The 8,743-nt window shown below is 60.8% G+C and overlaps 1 long non-coding RNA gene across 1 annotated transcript; it reads right to left on the reverse strand.

The window, feature by feature from the left end:
- Positions 1-4,065: 4,065 nt before the first annotated feature.
- LOC123382634 lies at positions 4,066-7,978 on the reverse strand. The gene is made up of 2 exons (XR_006591283.1): positions 5,093-7,978; positions 4,066-4,886 (listed from the first exon to the last, which is right to left on the reverse strand). It is a non-coding gene; the product is annotated as an uncharacterized LOC123382634 (long non-coding RNA).
- Positions 7,979-8,743: the final 765 nt, after the last annotated feature.

Here is an 8,743-nt window from a genome sequence, read left to right on the forward strand (position 1 = left end):
TCTCAGGGCCCGGGAGCCCTGAGCCGAGCCCGTGCGGGGATGGGGGCGGCCGTGGATGTCGGCCACCGCCTGGACTCTTGTTCCTGTGCTTCTGACCCGCAGATGGGGCCAGAGGAGAGGCTCAGCCAGGGAGGAGGGAGGCGCTGGCCTGGCCAGGATTTCCTGCTTGTGCCCGGCTTTCCATCACGATGGGGGCTCCAAGTAAGTGGCCTTTCCTTCGGGGCAGGGGAGGGGCACTCTGGGAAAGGACAGCCGACCTGGGAGCGGAGGTGGGGTGTGGTGGGGGGGGTGGCCCCTTCTCTGGGAAAGGCCCCTGCTCCCTGGACCCACTTGCCCACCCCCACCCCAGGCTCCCGGTCCATCCTTCCCTGGACGGGGACCCCAGAGGGGGCTCCGGCAAGGCCCTCCCTGACCCCACAGTCACAGCCCAGGGGATGGGCCACACGTGGGCACCGGGACCAGCTCAGGACACGAAGCTTGTCCTGAGAACAAGGGGGTGGGACAAGCCGGTCAAACTGGGGCTAGACAGAGGCCCCAGTGGGAGCAGAGGCTCAAGGTGCAGGAGGATTGTCTCTGCAGCGGGGCGGGGGATGCTCGCGGTGGGCCTTCCAGGAGCTTGGGCTGCTTCTGAGAACGGTGAGGCGGTTTTGGAAGGCTCACCCCGGCCACGGCATGGGGGAGGCTCGATCGGTGGGTAGCTGGGGAGGCCCAGAGCATCTCTCCTGCCCTGCTGGTGATGGGCCCAGGCAGCCGATGTCCTGGGTGCACTGGCGGCCCTGCCTCCACTCTTGCCCCGTGGTTCTCTAGAACCTGCCTCAGGCGCGGCTGGATCTATGTGTCTTGCATCTCCAGGCGGCACAGGACCAGCGCATAGACCCACAGACCACTCTTCGGAGCTGCTGCTGTTCCATGTGGTGACCAATCTCTCGGGGAAGGGGCCGCAGGTCAGGGGTGGGAACGGTTTCCTCGGAGGTACCGGCCTGGGGTCAGGAGCCACGCGCCATGAACTGAAATATCAGATCCGTCCTAAACAGTGAAGGGAGTGTGAGTTCGCGTCTCTGGGCCAGAGTGTGCAGATCAGGGAGACATTCAGGGCTGAGGTGGACAGAACGGAGAGGTCAGTTCACGGACCCGGAACCGGCCAGGGGGCCGGAGGACGGGAAACCTGCAGGGCAGGGACAGCGGCATTACATGAGGCGAGGGCCCCCTTGGAGTCTCAGAAATGAGAGGGAACACGAGGCCTGGGGTCTGCAGGGGGCAGGGGTCCCTGGGCAACCGCACGGCCTTGCCCTGGGGCACCAGGAAGTCCTGCTCAAGAGAGAGGGGGAACGGCCGAGGGGGTGCCCCGAGGTCGGGGGCAGGGCTTTTCCCTATAACTTGACTCTCAGTGCCTTCGTGCCCAGTCAATTGCCACCTCCTCCTGGAGGCCACCCCGGGTACCTGGGACAGAGTTAACCTCCTGACGTGCGCAGCACCAGCTTGTGTAGGAAATGTTAGTGCTCGGGCTGTGTGATCTTGGGCAAAGGGCTTGACGTGTCTGAGCTTCCTTTATAAGACGGGACTAACGAGGTTGAGTCTCTGCCTTTGTGGAAGGGTATGCCCAGGGCTCAGCCCCAAAGCACCTACGATGTGCAGAGGTGACAGGGGCCCTCGGGCCAGTCCAGACCCCTGCAGGGCTCCCGGGAGAGGTGGGGAAAGTCCACACGGGGCCTCTGGCAGCTGCCTGCCCCGAGGAGTCTCTGGAAGCCCTTGGGGACCCGGTGGGGCCATAAGTCAGAGCTCCCTCTATCATTCCCTACACCCCTGCTGCCACCCTTGATCTTTCCCCCTAGGAAGGAAATCCTGGTGGTTGAATCTATTTTTAAGAAATAAAATACCTCTTGGGGGACCTGGGTGGCTCAGTCGGTTAAGCATCTGACTTCGGCTCAGGTCATGATCTTGTGGTTCGTGAGTTCGAGCCCCACGTCGGGCTCTGTGCTGACGGCTCAGAGCCTGGAGCCTGCTTGGGATTCTGTGTCTCCCTCTCCTCTGCCCCTCCCCTGCTCCCACTCTGTCTCTCTCTCTCTCTGAAAAGTAAATAAACATTGAAAAATTAAAAAACATTTTTTAACGTTTATTTTTGAGACAGAGAGAGACAGAGCATGAACGGGGGAGGGTCAGAGAGGGGGAGACACAGAATCCGAAACAGGCTCCAGGCTCTGAGCCGTCAGCACAGAGCCCGACGCGGGGCTCGAACTCACGGACCGCGAGATCATGACCTGAGCCGAAGTCGGCCGCTTAACCGACTGAGCCACCCAGGCGCCCCTAAAAAATTTTTTTAAAAAGAATTTAAAATTGCATACCAAGTATGAACTCTGGTTCATCCTGGGCGTGCCGCCTTGTTTAGCGGTCAGGTGCGCTGATGTCTGCAGCTTACCTGGAAGACGGCTGATTTATGAAGGGAGGCGGAGAGACAGGGAAAGCAGGTGTGTGGCCTAGCTGGTGGGTGTTTGGGTATCACCGTAAAATCATTTCAACTTTTCTTTATGCTGGAAACATTCCATGATTAAAGGTGAAGAGCGATCGAAAGAGCCCAGGTGCCATGGACAAGCCGCCGGGACCCGGCCACAGTTCACTGACCGTGCGACCGTGGGCGGCCTTCCCCGCTTCCAGGCGTCAGGGTCCTCCCCGGAAACCGGGCGAGGTGATAGTGCCAACCCCCGTGGTGTGAAAGAATTAACACACAGTAAGTGCCGGCACACAGTAGGTGCTTAATAAGTGTGCACTTTGCTGGTAGTGTCCCTCAGCCCTTGAGTCATCAGGGAGGCCACATGTGCTGCTGCAGCTGATGGGGGAGGCTGAGGCACAAGCTGGGGTTTGCATAGAGTCCTGGAGGAGCCAAAGCAATTCTGAAAAACAAGGAAGGGGCGCCTGGGTGGCTCAGTCGGTTGAGCGTCCGACTTCGGCTCAGGTCATGATCTCACGGTTCGTGAGTTCGAGCCCCGTGTCGGGCTCTGTGGGGACAGCTCGGAGCCTGGAGCTGCTTTGGATTCTGTGTCTCCCTCTCTCTCTGCTCCTCCTCTCTCAAAAATAAATAAACATTAAACAAATTTTTTTGATAATTAAAAAATATATAAGAAAAAGAAGAACAAAGCCAGAGGACTCATGTCCCACTGTCGAAACTTCCTCCGGTAATCAGGACAGAGTGGTACTGGGTGGACAGACGGGTGGAAGGATAGACCTATATGTACGTCAGTGGGGTAGAACTGAGGGTGCAGGAAAAAAAAAATCCACTTTACTTATGGTCACTTTCTTTTCAACAAAGACGCCAAGATAATTCAGTGAGGGAAAGAACAGTCTCTCCAGCAGATGGCGCTGGGAAGACTGGACCCCTACCTCACACCATCTAACACAATCAGCTCAGTGGATCAGAGACCTACATATAAGAGCTAAAACTATAAAACTCTTCGAAGAAAACATAGGAGCAAAGCTCGATCTTAGGAAACGTCTTTTTGGATGTGATACCGAGAGCACAAGCAACAAAGGAAAAAAATTGGTCTTCGTCAAAATTAAAACCTTTTGTCTGCAAACAATTCCAACAGGAAAGTGAAAAAAACAACTCACACGAAGGGAGACAATATTTGCAAATTATATATCTAATTAGGGATTCGTGTCTAGAATATATAAAGAACTCTTAAAACTCAACAATAAAAAGATGAATAGTCCCATTTCTAAAACGGGCAAAGGACCTGAATAGGCATTTCTCCAAAGAAGCCCATGAAAAGTGCTCAACGTTATTAGCCATTGAGGAAATGCAAATGAAGACAAGGAGAGGCACTGCTTCCCGCCCACCAGGATGGCTAGAATCAGACAGATAATAACAAATGTTGGTGAGGATGCAGAAATATGGAAACTTGCGTGCCGTGCTGATGGGAGTATACAGAGTGGCCTCCATTTTGGAGAACAGCTGGGGAGTTCTCCAAGATGTTACACAGACAGACAGCACATGGTCCAACGGTGGCACTCGTAGGTACGTTCCCAGGAGAAACGCAAACATAAGTTCACACAAAAACCTGTTTGTGAACGTTTGGAGCAACACACTTTAATGTCACAGAAGGGGGAACACCCCAAATGTTCATGCACTGGTAAATGGACGACGAAATGTGATTTATCCATGTAACGGCGTATTCGTAGGCAATTAAAAGGAACGAAATCGAGGGGCGCCTGGGTGGCTCAGTCGGTTAAGAGTCCGGCTCTTGATTTCGGCTCCCGTCATGATCTCACGGTTGGTGAGTTCGAGCCCAACGTCGGGCTCTGTGCCAACAGTGCGGAGCCTGCTTGGGATTCTTGCTCTCCTATCTGCCCCCTCCTACTCTCTCTCTCCTTCTCTCTCTAAAAAAAACAAACTAAAAAAAAAAAAATTAAAGGAATGAAATCGTGATATGTGCTCCAATGTATAGAGAATCTCAAAAATTAGAGTGTTGAGTGAACTAAGCCAGTCACAAAAGCCCACATGTTATATGATTCCATTGGTATGAAAGATATGGAACAGGCAGGTCCATAGAGACAGAAAGTAGGCTAGCGGTTGCCCATGGTGGCAGTGGGGAGGGGGTAGTAACTGCTCACGGGGACAGGGGGGTGCCTTTGGGGGTGAAATGTTCTAAACATGAACAGTGGCGATGGTCGCACAACTCCGTGACGTATTATCTTACAACCTGTCGAATCCTATGTTGTAAATGGGTAAATGGTACAGTATGTAAATTATACCCCAATAAAGGTGCTCAGGAAAAAGCCTTGGGTCCAAGTCCTGACGTGCCCTCCGGGGACTCCTTGGTCAAGTCTCGGCCAGCTCACGACATTCAGTCTTCTCTGTAAAATGGGGCGGGACGATTTGCCGTCCTTTGGCACTGTGGGGACCAGATGAGATGACAGATATGAAGCCATTTTTCATTGCAACGTTCATATTTACATTTATGGCGAAAGGCAACGTACTTGCGCATTGTACAAAATTCAAATGAGTGCACAGGGAAACACCACTCTCGTTTTCTGGGGTGATGGAAACGTTCAATATCTCGATGGGGGAGTGATTTCACAGATGTGTACCCTTGCTCACCTGGGCACGTCCATCATAACCTCTGTCCAGTTTCTCTCCTCTTGGGTATTTTTCTTGATTTGTAAGAGCTCTTTATATATGGGGATATTGGCTCTTTGCTCGGGTTGGAAGCTGGGATGTTGCTTCTTTTATAGATTCTCTGGGCGTTTGTTGTTACTGTGAAATTCTGGGCACGGGAAGAGATTGTCACTGTTTTTCTCTGAGTACCATTTTTCAGGGTCAGTTTGGGGAGGGGTCTCATCCACATGAATTCCAGATACTTGCGCCCCTCCCCCAATCCAGGCACACCCTCAGGTGACTGACTGACCAGCCTGGGTCAGTTACCTCCAGCCGGGCCATCCTTAGAGGAGAGAAGAGTCAACCACAGGGGTGCAGAGACCTGTGGCGGGTCCTCCTTTATTCTGGAAACGTGCTCGGTCACCCCCTCTGTGCTGGTCCAGCGTGTGGCACGGGGACCCATAGGTGAGTCACACTGTCCTACCCCCCCTGAGCTAGCTCACAGCACGGTGGAAGATTCAGGAGCGGCCACGACTTGGCTGGGGCGTCCCAGGGCGACCCGGGGCCCGGCACAGAGCCCAGGAGCCCCAGAGCCCCAGGGCCCTCGCTGCCCAGCCTGCCTCCACCCCAAAGAGCACTGGGCTGAATCTTGAGAAGGTGGCTGCTTTGTTTTAACCAAAAGAATCTTGTTGACCCAGTTCCTGGTCTCCCGGCAAATGGGAGCTGTTAATGGGACTCGCTTGTAAGGTGGCTGCGGGGACTGCATCGAGGCAGGCAGTGAGCACATGCTTGACACGTGGAGGTGAATTTTACAATTGCACGCGGGTGTGCCCGCATGTGTGAGGGCGAGGTGTGGCCCTGGCGGGCGTTTGATCTGGGGGCATGGGGGGCAGGGCACCCTTACAACTGGCTACAGCAGCAATGGAAGCTGGGCCACTTCTGGTGGTTGGGGGGTTGCAGCAGCCCCCCTCTGCCCTCTCAGAAAAAACGAGGGCATACTTCAGCATCTCCAGGAGCTGGGGAGGGAGTTAGGGGTGAAACGCAGCAAAGGCCTCAAAGTCCCGCAGGAGGGCTGCCCCTGGGGAAGCAGGTCCGGGACTTTCAAGGCCCTGGAGTGCTGGGGAGAGAGGACACGGGAAAGGGGGCTGCAGGCCGACCTAGGCTACAAAGGGGCAGCGCACCTGCATTAAGGCCCCAGGCGAGAGAGACCCCGAGCCCAGCCTCTGCCCCACCTCCCGTCCCCAGAAGGTCTGAGTGCCCCTGCGCACGGACTCAAGGACGGCACAGTCCCAGACAGCGGCTCCGTCCCTGACCGTCCTCCTCTGGCCCAGGAGTCCAGGGGAAAGGTGGTGTCATCTCCTCCACCACCGTCCCCCTTTGGTGTATCGGTTCCCCGCTCGCCTGCAGGGACACCAAGTTTGGCGGGGAGGGCGGAGGGAGGGTTGGGAGGAGCGCGGAGGGTGGGCGCTGGGCGCCGCGGGCTGGATGGAGTTTATGGGCTGCGGAGAGGCCGCCGGACCGGACCGGGGACCAGAGCGCAGCGCCCTTCCTCGGGCGGGACAGCCTTCGGTTCGGCGGCTCGAAGCCTCACGCGCCACTTCCGCCGGCCCGGGGCCTCCTCCGGGAGGGAAGGGCACCCCAGGGCAAACTCCCTCGCCCTCCTGCAGCCCCCTCCTCTTTGCGGCGCGCGCGCTCCCAGGTGCGCAGCCCACCCAGCCGCCTCGGCCTCCCTTCCCTGGCGGGGGCAGGACCCGGCGGCAGGGGCGCAGCGCGGCGGGCGGGATCCGGGGGTCGCGCCCCGCGCCCGCCAGGGCACCCACTCCGCAGTTCCAACGCGGCGGCTCGGAAAGCGGCGCGCAGGCCGTGCCGGGCGGGGGCGCTCTTGAGCCTGGTTTGGGATTTTTACCCACCGCGCCAGCCGCATGCCGGGGCAGGGGCGGTGGGCAGTGGGAGCCGCCGGCGGGCGGTGTGGCCGCTGGGTGCGGGTGCGGGGCGTCTAGGGCGCTGCGGCTTTAGAACCCGGTGTAGAGGCCGGCCGAGGGATTTCGGATCCCCGGGGATTCGGGAGACGAAGGAAGGGGAAGGGGGATCGGTGGGAGGGGAGTCCGCCAAACGGAACGTTCGGGGAATCGGAAGGGGCCTGGCTGATCCCACGCCCCCACCCTCTCCGCAGCCGAAGGGGGTGGCGAGCAAGGGGCGGGGTGGGGGTGGGGGTGTCAACGATCTGGGGGAGGGCGAGTGCCCGAGGGCCGGACCACCCCCTCACCCCCGCCCCCCACGTGCCGAGCCCTCCTCGTCCCCGGATACGCGCGCCCCTGAGGGCTGTGCATTTGCACTCGCGGACGCGCGCGCCCACACAGGGTCTGACTTCAGGTCAACTTTCACGCGGCTCGCGGGTGTGTGTGCACACGGCCGTGTCCGCACGCGCGTGCACACCCCCGCCTCAGGTGCCCACCTCCCGTCGCCTCCCAAAGTCTCGTCTCCTAGACCTCGGGGGCTTCTCCAAACGGTGGCCTGGGGCGGCGGCGGGGGCGCGCGGGGCGGACCCCGAGGAGCGGGCGAGGCTGCCTCCCGGCTCCCCTCGCCGCCCCCGCGGTCCAACTTCCCCTCCCGAGGCCACCTCCGGACACCCCCAGTCCACCGACGTGCGGAGCCAGGCCGCCGCCCGCCCTCCGGCCGCCCCCGCCCGCGTCCCCCGCCCCTCCTCCAGCCCTCCCCGCTCCGGCTCCTACAGGAAACCTTCGATCACGCTCAGAAAGAATGTGCTACAACCTCGGCGCTGCCGCGGCCGCCGACACCGCGCCCGAGCCGGAGCCGGAGCCGGAGCCCGAGCCCGAGCCGCCCCGCCTGCCCGGCCGGCCCCGGGCTCGCAGCGCGCGGTCCCCGCCGCCGCCCCGCGCTCGCCCCGCGCTTGACGCAGTGAGCGCCGCAGCCCGGCTCCCGCCGGCTCCGCTCCGCTCCCGGTCGCAGGCCGAGCCCAGCCCGGCGGGCCCCGGGAGGGGCGGGCAGGGCGCGAGGGGGAGGAGATCTGTCTGGAGCCAGCGAGCCCGGCGGAGGAAGAGGAGGAGGAAGGAGGGGAAGCCGCCGCCGCCGCCGCCGCCGCCGCCGCGCTCCGGGGATCTGGGCGCGCGCGCTCCGCTCGCCCGCGACGGTGGCGCCAGCCCCCGGCCCGCACACGGGCCCAGGTAGGAGGGGGCCGGTGGGGGAGGGAGCTGCGCGGGGGCTGCGGGGGCGGGGGTCCCCTCTGCCGCAGCCGCGGAGCTGGCGGGTCCCCGCCCCTGGGGCAGGCGGGGAGGAGGCTCTCCCCGGCGGCGGCGGTGGGGGCGGGCGCGGGGTCCCCCCGCGGCTCTCAGCGCCCTGGCCGCTCCGGCCCCCCGCGCCCTGTCCGGGGCGTCCGCGCCGGGGCCGACTCCCCCCCGCCCGTGTGGCTTCGGTTGCGGCGCGTTGAGTCCGCGGTTTCGGGGCACCCCCCACACCCAGGGCTCCGAGTCGGGCGCACCCGAAGTTAGCGGTCGCCGGGCGCCGGCCGGACAAACTTCCCTCCCCGACGCCGCGGCCCGAAGGCCCGGGACTCCGGACCCCTCGGGCTAGGAGGCGCCTCGGGGACCCCGAAACTTTCCTGAGCGCTGTGAGAGCGAAGGGCGAGCTGGGCAG

This window comes from Felis catus, chromosome E3 (genome assembly GCF_018350175.1).
Source record: "Felis catus isolate Fca126 chromosome E3, F.catus_Fca126_mat1.0, whole genome shotgun sequence".
NCBI classification, from domain to species: Eukaryota; Metazoa; Chordata; class Mammalia; order Carnivora; family Felidae; genus Felis; species Felis catus.